Below are 13,455 nucleotides of genomic sequence, written 5' to 3'. Positions count from 1 at the left end.
CTTTGTCCCCAACGCTCTAGGCGACCAGTTTTGATAGCCTTTAGCCGTACCCTCATCCTACTCCTCCTCTTTTCCTCGGGTGATGTGGAGGTAAACCCAGGCCCTGCATGTCCCCAGGCACCCTCATTTGTTGACTTCTGTGATCGCAAAAGCCTTGGTTTCATGCATGTCAACATCAGAAGCCTCCTCCCTAAGTTTGTTTTACTCACTGCTTGAGCACACTCCGCCAACCCTGATGTCCTTGCCGTGTCTGAATCCTGGCTTAGGAAGGCCACCAAAAATTCTGAGATTTCCATACCCAACTACAACATTTTTCATCAAGATAGAACTGCCAAAGGGGGACGAGTTGCAATCTACTGCAGAGATAGCCTGCAAAGTTCTGTCATACTATCCAGGTCTATACCCAAACAGTTCGAACTTCTAATTTTAAAAATTAATCTCTCCAGAAATAAGTCTCTCACTTTTGCCGCCTGCTATTGACCCCCCTGCGCTCCCAGCTGTGCCCTGGACACCATTTGTGAATTGATCGCCCCCCATCTAGCCTCAGAGTTCGTTCTGTTAGGTGACCTAAACTGGGATATGCTTAACACCCCGGCAGTCCTACAATTTAACCTAGATGCCCTCAATCTCACACAAATCATCAAGGAACCCACCAGGTACAACCCCAAATCCGTAAACATGGGCACCCTCGTAGACGCTATCCTGACCAACTTGCCCTCCAAATACACCACTGTTTTCACCACTGTTTCCTGTATCCGCTATGGGTCCGCGGTCAAACGACCACCCCTCATCACTGTCAAACGCTCCCTAAAACACTTCTGCGAGCAGGCCTTTCTAATCGACCTGGCCCGTGTATCCTGGAAGGATATTGACCTCATCCCGTCAGTCGAGGATGCCTGGTCATTCTTTAAAAGTAATTTCCTCACCATCTTAAATAAGCATGCCCCGTTCAAAAAATGCAGAACTAAGAACAGATATAGCCCTTGGTTCACTCCAGACCTGACTGCCCTTGACCAGCACAAAAACATCCTGTGGCGGACTGCAATAGCATCGAATAGTCCCCGTGATATGCAACTGTTCAGGGAAGTCAGGAACCAATACACGTAGTCAGTCAGGAAAGCAAAGGCTAGCTTTTTCAAGCAGAAATTTGCATCCTGTAGCTCTAACTCCAAAAGGTTTTGGGACACTGTAAAGTCCATGGAGAACAAGAGCACCTCCTCCCAGCTGCCCACTGCACTGAGGCTAGGTAACACGATCACCACCGATAAATCCATGATAATCAAAAATTTCAATAAGCATTTCTCAACGGCTGGCCATGCCTTCCTCCTGGCTACTCCAACCCCGGCCAACAGCTCCGCCCCCCTGCAGCTACTCGCCCAAGCCTCCCCAGCTTCTCCTTCACCCAAATCCAGATAGCAGATGTTCTGAAAGAGCTGCAAAACCTGGACCTGTACTAATCAGCTGGGTAAGACAATCTGGACCCTCTCTTTCTAAAACTATCCGCTGCCATTGTTGCAACCCCTATTACCAGTCTGTTCAACCTCTCTTTTGTATCATCCGAGATCCCTAAAGATTGGAAAGCTGCCGCGGTCATCCCCCTCTTCAAAGGGGGTGACACCCTAGACCCAAACTGTTACAGACCTATTTCCATCCTGCCCTGCCTATCCAAAGTCTTCGAAAGCCAAGTTAATAAACAGATCACTGACCATTTCGAATCCCACCGTACCTTCTCCGCTGTGCAATCCGGTTTCCGAGCCGGTCACGGGTGCACCTCAGCCACGCTCAAGGTACTAAATGATATCATAACCGCCATCGATAAAAGACAGTACTGTGCAGCCGTCTTCATCGACCTGGCCAAGGCCTTCGACTCAGTCAATCACCGTATTCTTATCGGCAGACTCAATAGCCTTGGTTTTTCTAACGACTGCCTCGCCTGGTTCACCAACTACTTTGCAGACAGAGTTCAGTGTGTCAAATCGGAGGGCATGTTGTCCGGACCTCTGGCAGTCTCTATGGGGTACCACAGGGTTCAATTCTTGGGCCGACTCTTTTCTCTGTATATACCAATGATGTCGCTCTTGCTGCGGGCGATTCCCTGATCCACCTCTACGCAGACGACGCCATTCTGTATACTTCTGGCCCTTCCTTGGACACTGTGCTAACTAACCTCCAAACGAGCTTCAATGCCATACAACACTCCTTCCGTGGCCTCCAACTGCTCTTAAACACTAGTAAAACCAAATGCATGCTTTTCAACCGTTCGCTGCCCGCACCCGCCCGCCGACTAGCATTTCCACCCTGGACGGTTCCGACCTAGAATATGTGGACCACTACAAATACCTAGGTGTCTGGCTAGACTGTAAACTCTCCTTCCAGACTCACATTAAACATCTCCAATCCAAAATCAAATCTAGAATCGACTTTCTATTTCGCAACAAAGCCTCCTTCACTCACACAGCCAAACTTACCCTAGTAAAACTGACTATCCTACCGATCCTCGACTTCGACGATGTCATCTACAAAATAGATTCCAATACTCTACTCAGCAAACTGGATGCAGTCTATCACAGTGCCATCCGTTTTGTTACCAAATCACCTTGTACCACCCATCACTGCGACCTGTATGCTCTAGTCGGCTGGCCCTCGCTACATATTCGTCGCCAGACCCACTGGCTCCAGGTCATCTATAAGACTATGCTTGGTAAAGCTCCACCTTATCTCAGTTCACTGGTCACAATAACAACACTCACCCGTAGCACACGTTCCAGCAGGTATATCTCACTGATCATCCCCAAAGCCAACACCTCATTTGGTCGACTTTCATTCCAGTTCTCTGCTGTCAGTGACTGGAACGAATTGCAAAAATCACTGAAGTTGGAGACTTTTATTTCCCTCACCAACTTTAAACATCAGCTATCTGAGCAGCTAACCGATCGCTGCAGCTGTACATTGCCCACCCTATCTACCTACCTCATCCCCTTACTGTTTTTATTTTATTTACTTTTCTGCTCTTTTTGCACACCAGTATCTCTACATGCACATCTTCATATGCTCATTTATCACTCCAGTGTTAATCTGCTAAATTGTAATTATTTGCTCCTATGGCCTATTTATTGCCTACCTCCTCATGCCTTTTGCACACACTGTATATAGACTTTCTGTTTTCTACTGTATCATTGACTTGTTTATTGTGTTATTGGCTTGTTTGTTTACTCCATGTGTAACTCTGTGTTGTTGTCTGTGTCACACTGCTTTGCTTTATCTTGGCCAGGTCGCAGTTGTAAATGAGAACTTGTTCTCAACTTGCCTACCTGGTTAAATAAATGTGAAATTATTTATTTATTTTTATTAAAAAAAATATATATTTAGGCATAACCTTTACTAAGGATCAGAAGTCTAGAGGCTTACTAAATTTTAACCCTCTTATTAAAAAAACCCAGAAGAAGCTAAATCGATGGCTACAGAGGGACTTATCTTTAAGAGGAAGAGTCCTTATAACCAAGGCTAAAGGTATCTCTAGGCTAACATATGGCGCTCTATCTTGACGGTAAAATAAGCAAGGAGATAGACCAGATGGTTTTCAACTTTCTGTGGAAAAACCGTACCCATTACATTAGGAAAACTGTTGTAATGAACACTTATGAGTATGGTGGGCTGAATTTTCTGGACTTTACTACCTTAAATAATACTTTTATGATCCTTTGGATAAAACAATTCCTAAGAAGACCCACTTCTATGTGGAATTGTATTCCTCATCATGTCTTCTCTATTTTTGGTGGCCTTAACTTCATGTTGGATTGCAATTATAATATTGACAAAGTTCCAGTGAAGCTTTCTGCTTTTCATTGGTAGGTTTTCTTGTCATAGTCCTTAATTTCTAAGCATAATTTTTCTCCACACAGATATTTTATATGGAATAATCAGGATATATTGTATAAAATTACTTTGTTTTTAGAATATTGGTTCTGAAATAATATCCTATTGGTGAGCCAACTTGTAAATACAGAGGTTTTTTTACTTAGTTATACGGAATTCTTATCACTTTACAAGGTCTCGGTAACACCTAAAGATTTTGAAATTGTTTTAGATGCCATTCCCTCAGGTGTTGCTTTATTATTCAGGAACGTGTCAAGACCTGACCCTCAGAGCCTACCTTCCATTAACACTGTTGACTCATCAGTAGGAAAGATTTGTTTATCTTTTGGTCCATTCAACAACAGAGCGAACCTTGAACCTTGTTTCAGCAGGATGTTGTATCTATACCTTATGTCATGCCTTATTGGAATGGTTTGATTGATAATATCTGTTGGAAAAAAGTGTGGATGTTGCTTATTTATTAACAAAATTAAGGAAGTTTCCTTTAAAATTGTTCATAAATATTATCCTGCCAACCACAAAATGAAGAAGTTTAAGGAAAACATCAACTCAAATTGTACCTTTTGTAATGACCACCCAGAAACGGTGTTGCATCTTTTTGGGCATTGTATTCATGTAAGGAAACTGTGGCAAGACATCAGTAGATTTATAAGTGAACACATTTATGAAGATTTTACACTATTGTGGGGAGATGTACTGCTTGGATTCTTTACCTACGATAGAAATAAGCTGAAACAATTTTATGTAATTAATTTCATTATTCATTTGGCCAAATTTCATATTCACAAATGTAAATTTACAAACAAAACACCACATTTTATTACCTTACAAAAAGAAATGTAACTATATTTTAAGACAATTAAATACTCTACTAACAAAAAAGCTGTCAGAATTATAAGTGTATGTATGTCCCTTAAGGTCCTTGTGTAATGTGATATTGTACCCCCAAGCCCAATTGTCCTTTGTATACTATTTATATATACTTGTGTTCCCACATGTACTTCCTGTATGGATTTGTTGTTAATAAAAAAAAGATTATAATAATTATTTTAAAAAAATATATATACCAAAAAAATTAAAAATACAAATATTGGATTGACCTATTTAGTTTGCTTCCAAGCGTTCCCATAAATCTCGCGATGTTGCGTCTCGGTTTAGAAACTCTGTGTTTAAAACGTAATTGTTCCATCCATATACGGGCCGGGTGTTGTGAATATAAAGTGAGAACAGAAAGAGAGAGGCAGTCTTTCTATGTAGCTGGCATCAACGCAGGTAGTGCAAAATAAAGGCAAAACACCTATCAGATATCGTACCGGTGTTTTGCAAGCATTAAAAGGACAGTTCCGCGAGACTCTGCTACACAGGAAAAACTAACTGCCGAAACCCGGGATCGAACCAGGGACCTTTAGATCTTCAGTCTAACGCTCTCCCAACTGAGCTATTTCGGCCACAATTAAAAAAAACAGACAACTGCGATCACTAAGTCCACTTTTGGATATTTTACATTAACGTTACATTCCCACGGATTCTGGAAGAGTATACGTTATAAGTGCCTCATGAGCTTAGTTCAACTGTCGTACCCCATCAGAACCCAGAATATAAGCTTGTTTTACTTAATTGTTTGTACACAATGTCATTGTAAACAAGCAGTGTAAAGCCTCAAAACATGGTTTATGTTGATGTCATGGCTCTGGCTATGAATTTTAGAGTGAATACATTTCTCCAGTCCCATGCATCAGCTTTTTACCAAAACAATGGAAGGGTTTAACCAAAACAGTGGAAGGGTCATCGCTCTGATATTTTTTGAATGGCAGAGTTCCCCTTAAACATCGAAAATAGGTTTGGTAATGTACCCAGGGACGCAACTTTGGTTTTAGAAGTGCGGGGCCATAATAAAATAATACAAAATTATAACATGTATTTTTTAAGGGGTAGATCAGCGTTAATATTGCAGATAGATTGAGTACACCACATCAGTCACCAGCTTTGTCAATAAGTACATCGATGATGTCTTCCCAAAAGTGACCGTACGTACATACCCCAACCAGAAGCCATGGATTACAGACAACATCTGCACCGGGCTAAAGGGTAGAGCTGCCACTTTCAAGGAGAGGGACTCTAACCCGGACGCTTATAAGAAATCCAGTAACGCCCTCCGACGAACCATCAAACAGGCAAAGTGTCAATACAGGACTAAGATTGAATCCTATTACACTGGCTCTGAGGCTCATCGGATGTGCCAGGTCTTGCAAACTATTATGGACTACAAAGGGAAGCCTGGCCGCAAGCTGCCCAGTGACACGAGCCTACCAGACAAGTTAAATTACTTATATGCGCGCTTCAAGGCAAGCAACACTGAAGCATGCATGAGAGCACCAGCCGTTCGGGACTACAAATAGGCTCGCGATAACTCCTGATGAAGTTGGGTAGATGATATTCAGAGCTTAAATAGCCAAATTGATTAGTCACAGGAATCAGGACTAATAAAGCCAATGCAATGGCCTGTTTTACAAAAGGTGGGCCTACCACATGGATGGGCATTCATAAAATGTAATTTCAGGCAACACTGTGGGCTACACCTCAGTAAGCACGGACCGACGCCTTTTGGAGGTCTTTTTTTGGTGCAATTCCGGACCGGCCTTGATTTCCACAGCCATGGACATTGGTTTTTGGTCCGATTCGGAGCAGCCTTGATTTGGACCAAACATAGACATCTATAAATTACTTATTTTCTACTTTCATTGAGAACCAAAAATGAGCCTGATTTCAACATCCAGAAAATACATATTTTCAGCGTCTGTAAAATACGGATTTTCAAAATCTGGAAAATAAGTATTTTCAACTTTCGTTCAGAACCAAAAATGTACTTGATTTCAACATCCGGAAAATATGTGGGTTTTTTACACCCGGAAAAGATGCCTTTTCAACATTCTTGAAAATATGTAATTTTAACATACGGAAAATACCTTTTCACCTTTCATTCAGAACCTAAATTGAATCTAACTTCAACGTCTGGAAAATACATATTTTAGACATCTTTTCAACTTAATTTTGCTCACTGGGACTGTTCTATTTTTTTTTAAGTGCCGTAATTTTTTGGTTTTGCCTATGGCGGCAGAACGCTAAGGACCGGCCCTGGGTCTACTCATACAGAGGGACGCTGTTTCGCTAACTCGGATGCTTTCTTCGGTGAGATACACTCATCCTCTTGCGAATTGAAGGAAGATTATGAAACATAGAGAGACGAAAGATAACATATTTTGGGGAGAAGCCTGGCTTCCCTTGGCATCCATGAATACACACCACTGTAATTAAGGTCAATAATTTATTTATTTTTATTTCACCTTTATTTAAACAGGTAGGCCAGTTGAGAACAAGTTCTCATTTACAACTGCGACCTGGCCAAGATAAAGCAAAGCAGTGCGACAAAAACAACACAGAGTTACACATGGGATAAACAAACGTACAGTCAATAACACAATAGAAAAATGTGTACACAGTGTGTGCAAACGAAGGAGGTAAGGCAAAAAATAGGCCAACAGTGGCGAAGTAATTACAATTCAGCAATTTACACTGGAGTGATATATGTGCAAATGAGGATGTGCAAGCAGAAATACTGGTGTGCAAAAGAGAAGAAAAACAAACAAAAAATATGGGGATGAGCTAGGTAGTTGGTTGGGTGGGCTATTTACAGATGGGCTGTGTACAGCTGCAGCGATCGGTAAGCTGCTCTGACAGCTGATGCTTAAAGTTACCGAGGGAGATATAAGTCTCCAACTTCAGTTATTTTTGCAATTTGTTCCAGTCATTGGCAGCAAAAGGAGGTGTTGGCTTTGGGGATGACCAGTGAAATATACCTACTGGAGCGAGTGCTACGCGTGGGTGTTGCTATGGTGACCAGTAAGCTGAGATAATGTGGAGCTATATATACCTAGCAAAGATTTGTAGATGACCTGGAACCAGTGGGTTTGGTGACGAATATCTAGCGAGGACCAGCCAACGAGAGCGTACAGGTCGCAGTGGTGGGTAGTATATGGGGCTTTGGTGACAAAACGGATGGCAATGGGATAGACTGCATCCAATTTGCTGAGTAGAGTGTTGGAGGCTATTTTGTAAATGACATTGCCGAAGTCAAGGATCAGTAGGGTAGTCAGTTTTACGAGGGTATGTTTGGCAGCATGAGTGAAGGAGGCTTTATTGCGAAAAAGGAAGCCGATTCTAAATGTAACTTTGGATTGGAGATGCTTAATGTGAGTCTGGAAGGAGAGTTTACAGTCTAGCCAGACACCTAGGTATTTATAGTTGTCCACATATTCTAGGTCAGAACTGTCCAGAGTAGTGATGCTAGTCGGGCGGGAGGGTGCGGGCAGCGATCGGTTGAAGAGCATGCATTTCGTTTTACGAGCATTTAAGAGCAGTTGGAGGTCACGGAAGGACAGTTGTATGGCGTTGAAGCTCATTTGGAGGTTTATTAACACAGTGTCCAAAGAATGGCCAGATGTATACAGAATGGTGTCGTCTGCGTAGAGGTGGATCAAAGAATCACCCTCAGCAAGAGCGACATCATTGATATATGCAGAGAAAAGAGTCGGCCCGAGAATTGAACCCTGTTGCACCCCCATAGAGACAGCCAGGGGTCTGGACAACAGGCCCTCCGATTTGACACACTGAACTCTATCTGAGAAGTAGTTAGTGAACCAGGCGAGGCAGTCATTAGAGAAACCAAGGCTGTTGAGTATGCCAATAAGAATACGGTGATTGACAGATTTGAAAGCCTTGGCCAGGTTGATGAAGACGGCTGCACAGTACTGTCTTTTATCAATGGCGGTTATGATATTGTTTAGGACCTTGAGCGTGGCTGAGGTGCACCCGTGAACAGCTTGGAAACCAGATTGCATAGCGGAGAAGGTACGGTGGGATTCGAAATGTTCGGTGATATGTTGGTTCACTTGGCTTTCAACGACGTTAGAAAGGCAGGGCAGGATGGATATAGGCCTGTAACAGTTTGGGTCTAGAGTGTCTCCCCCTTTGAAGAGGGGGATGACCGCGGCCACTTTCCAATCTTTGGGAATCTCAGACGATACGAAAGAGAGTTTGAACAGACTAGTAATAGGGGTTGCAACAATGGCGGCGGATAATGTTAGGAAGAGAGGGTCAAGATTGTCTAGCCCAGCTGATTTGTAGGGATCCAGATTTTGCAGCTCTTTCAGGACATCAGCCTTCTGGATTTGGGTGAAGGAGAAGCGGGGGGGGCTTGGGCCAGTTGCTGCGGGGGGCACAGAGCTGTTGGCCGGGCTTGGGGTAGCCAGGTGGAAAGCATGGCCAGCCGTAGAGAAATGCTTATTGAAATTCTCGATTATTGTGGATTTATCAGTGGTAACAGTGTTTCCTAGTCTCAGTGCAGTGGGCAGCTGGGAAGAGGTACTCTTATTCTCCATGGACTTTATGGTGTCCCAAAACTTTTTGGAATTAGTGCTGCAGGATGCAAATTTCTGTTTGAAAAAGCTAGCCTTTGCTTTCCTAACTGACTGTGTGTATTGGTTCCTGATTTCCCTGAAAAGTTGCATATCGCGGGGACTATTCGAAGCTAGTGCTGTACGCCACAGGGTGTTTTTGTGCTGTTCAAGGGCAGTCAAGTCTGGAGTGAACCAAGGGCTATATCTGTTCTTAGTTCTACATTTTTTGAAAGGGGCATGCTTATTTAAGATGGCGAGGAAAACACTTTTAAAGAACAACCTTGCATCCTCTACTGACGAGATGAGGTCAATATCCTTCCAGGATACCCAGGCCAGGTCAATTAGAAAGGCCTGCTCGCAGAAGTGTTTTAGGGAGTATTTGACAGTGATGAGAGGTGGTCGTTTGACCGCGGACCCATAACGGGCGCAGGCAATGAGGCAGTGATTTGCTGAGATCCTGGCTGAAAACAGCAGAGGTGTATTTAGAGGTCAAGCTGGTCAGGATGATATCTATGAGGGTGCCCATATTTTCAGATTTGGGGTTGTACCTGGTAGGTTCCTTGATAATTTGTGTGAGACTGAGGGCATCTATCTTAGATTGTAGGACGGTCGGGGTGTTAAGCATGTCCCAATTTAGGTCACTTAGCAGTACGAACTCTGATGATAGATGGGGGGCAGTCAATTCACATATGGTGTCCAGGGCACAGCTGAGCTGAGGGGGGTCTATGACAAGCGGCAACAGTGAGGGACTTATTTCTGGAGAGATGGATCTTTAAAAGTAGAAGCACGAACTGGGCTTCAGGCATAGACCTGGATAGTATGACAGCACTCTGCAGGCTATCTCTACAGTAGATTGCAATTCCACCCCCTTTAGCAGTTCTGTCTTGATGGAAAATGTTGTAATTGGGGATGGAAATTCCAGCATTTTTGGTGGCATTCCTAAGCCAGGATTCAGACACGGCTAGGACATCAGGGTTGACAGAGTGTGCTAAAGCAGTGAATAAAGCAAACTTAGGGAGGAGGCTTCTGATGTTAACATGCATGAACCCAAAGCTTTTACGGTTGCAGAAGTCAACAAATGAGAGTACCCGGGGACACACAGGGCCTGGGTTAACCTCTACATCACCAGAGGAACAGAGGAGGAGTAGAATGAGGATACGGCTAAAGGCTATAAGAACTGGTCATCTAGAAGCTTTGGGAACAGAAAATAAAAGGAGCAGATTTATGGGCGTGGTAAGGTAGATTCAAGGCATAGTGTACAGACAAGGGTATGGTAGGGTGCGAGTACAGTGGGGGTAAACCTAGGCATTGAGTGACGATGAGAGAGGTTGCAACTCTGGAGGCGCCAGTTAAGCTAAGTGTGGTCGCTACATGTGTGGGGGGTGGGACAAGGGGGCTATGTTGAGCAGGACTAGTGGTTCCGCAGTAAAATAAAACAATGAGAGCTGCCCTAAACAAGGCATATTGACATTAGAGAAAGGCATAAAGCAATCACAGGTGTTGATTGGGAGAGCTAAGACAACAACTGGTAAGACAACAACGGTAAACAGCTAGGACAACAACAACAACGGGTAAATGAATGGGCAGAGAGGGTCAGTTAGCTACACACAGGGCCTGAGTTCGAGGCTGGGGCCGACAGCTAAACAAAATGAAGTACCGTGTTAATGAACAGTCCAGCAGGCATCAGCTGTGTAGCCGAGTGATCATAGGGTCCAATGAGCAGCAATAGATGAAACAGGGAGCCGTTCGGTAGCAGATTACCACGATAGGAGAGCGGGAGACACGGCGTTCAGGAAGCTAGCAGGCCGGGTCTAGCAGAAGGATCATCACCAACATCTGTTATGCAGAGGCCGGTTGAGAGCACATCAGCCAAATTAAGCCAGCAGACCAGCAGACCAGTCGTGATGGATCGGCGTGGCTCTGTGTCGACAAAGGTTCCAGGCCAATTGGCAAGAGAGGTATTGTAGGTGGTGTACTTCGTTTGCTAGCCGGGAGATGGGCCTAGCTCGAGGCTAACTGGTGCATGCTTCTGGACAAGGGTGTTAGCCCCAATAGCCACTTGGTAGCAACTAGCTAGCTGCGAAGGTCCGGTGTAATTAGTAAGGAACTCCCCTCACGTGAGTGTTTAGGTTTTAATTGAAAAGCCCTCCGTGGAATGAGTATGACACGCCTGCCTTAAAGGTTAACTCTCAACCCCAATTTCAGCCTTTGCCTAACCCCTTCAAATTTGCAAAAAATCCATTCTGGGCTGCGTTCAGTAAGCTTTTACGTTCTAGAATCTTCAATTGAACGGAAACGGTGCTGTACTGAACGACCAGTTGAAAAACGGGAAGGGGTTGGGTTGTGGATTGTCAGCATGGCTACTGCCCTTTAAATACGTCACTCATTGCTTCAAGCCACACCTCGCCACCCCCACCAAACAGGAGGAAATGTACCTCAATGTCTTCAAGCACATACAAGAACGATTTTGGGAAACGTGTCGTTCAGTACAAACCGTTTCACAACGTAGCAAACATTCAAGCAAACTGATCACACCTCAGGTGAGAAGTTGTGGGTAGGGGGAATTGCTCATAAATATTTATAAATTAACGTAGTTGTACCTGATCCCAACATTTTATCATTAAAGCATTTTTACCAGAAGTCCACCGGCATGCTCTGATAATAAAATAACCTTTATCTCACAGTGGTAAAGCTCAGAGTTCCTGACATCTATTGCCACTTGCGGTATAAGTTTGAATCCCCCATGGGGTGCAAGAAAAAAAGTGTGCTCACATTTAAGATGAAAAGTGCAATCATCACCTTGAAAATTAAAATTAGTGGCTCAATTCAATCCACCACGCGTTGCAGTATTTACGAAGTAGCTCTTTTTCCAATGGTCAAATTAACTCAGATTGGTTTTGGGTAGTGTATAAAACCTCCAACTACTACCAGGGTGTCACGTCCTGGCCAGTATATAAGGTTAATTGTTTTGTAGTTTGGTCAGGGCGTGACAGAGGGTATTTGTTTTATGTGGTTCGGGGTGGTGTGTTTGTGTAAAGGGTGTTTGATTTAGTATGTCCGGGTTTTGGTTTATGTCTAGGTAGTTCTATGTGGAATCTAGTGTGTGTGTTTCTATGTTTGGTTGATTGGGGCTCTCAGTTGAAGGCAGGTGTTGTCTATCTGCCTTTGATTGAGAGTCTCATAAATGAGGGTGTGTTTGTGTTTTGTGGGTGATTGTTCTGTGTTCAGCCCTAGGCTTTGCCAGACTGTTTAGTTGTTCGTTCGTTTTCGTGTTTTGTTGTTTTGGAGTGCTCTTTTGGATAATTTAAATAAAAGTCAAAATGAGCATACACGTACCTGCTGCGTATTGGTCTACATTTTCAGACGACGATTTCGTTATATCGTCGGAAGACGAAGACGACAAGCGTTACAGAATTACCCACCACCAAAGGACCAAGCAGCAGGAGAACAGCATGGAAGGATGGACGTGGGTGGATTTAAGGATGTTCGTGTCCAGGGCTATGGAAGAGTTAAGGGAACCCGAGAGGCAGCCCCAAGAATTTTTTTTTGGGGGGCACAAGGGCTGTGAAGAGGGGCAAGGATGGAGCCCCAGGCCAGCTCCCCGCACTAGCCCTGAGGTACGTGTCTCCAATCTGGTACGCCCAGTACCAGCACCCCGCACCAAGCCCAAGGTGCGTGTCCCCAGCCCCGCCAGTCAACAGTCGTCGGAGCTGCCCGCCAGTCAACAGTCGTCGGAGCTGCCCGTCAGTCAACAGTCGTCGGAGCTGCCCGTCAGTCAACAGTCGTCGGAGCTGCCCGTCAGTCAACAGTCGTCGGAGCTGCCCGTCAGTCAACAGTCGTCGGAGCTGCCCGTCAGTCAACAGTCGTCGGAGCTGCCCGTCAGTCAACAGTCGTCGGAGCTGCCCGCCAGTCGCCGGAGTGGTCAGACTGCGCCGAACTGCCGGAGTGGCCAGACTGCGCCGACCTGCCGGAGTGGCCAGGCTGCGCCGACCTGCCGGAGTGGCCAGGCTGCCCCGACCTGCCGGAGTGGCCAGGCTGCCCCGACCTGCCGGAGTGGCCAGGCTGCCCCGACCTGCCGGAGTGGCCAGGCTGCCCCGACCTGCCGGAGTGGCCAGGCTGCCCC

The 13,455-nt window shown here is 44.8% G+C and overlaps 1 non-coding gene across 1 annotated transcript; it reads right to left on the bottom strand.

Moving 5' to 3' along the window:
• Positions 1-5,251: 5,251 nt before the first annotated feature.
• Positions 5,252-5,324, bottom strand: trnaf-gaa (transfer RNA phenylalanine (anticodon GAA)). The gene has a single exon. It is a non-coding gene; the product is annotated as a tRNA-Phe (tRNA).
• Positions 5,325-13,455: the final 8,131 nt, after the last annotated feature.

This window comes from Salmo trutta, chromosome 30 (assembly GCF_901001165.1).
Source record: "Salmo trutta chromosome 30, fSalTru1.1, whole genome shotgun sequence".
In the NCBI taxonomy this organism is placed as follows: domain Eukaryota; kingdom Metazoa; phylum Chordata; class Actinopteri; order Salmoniformes; family Salmonidae; genus Salmo; species Salmo trutta.
Note: the sequence above shows the minus strand (reverse complement) of the source record. Positions and strands in the feature narration are given on the sequence as shown.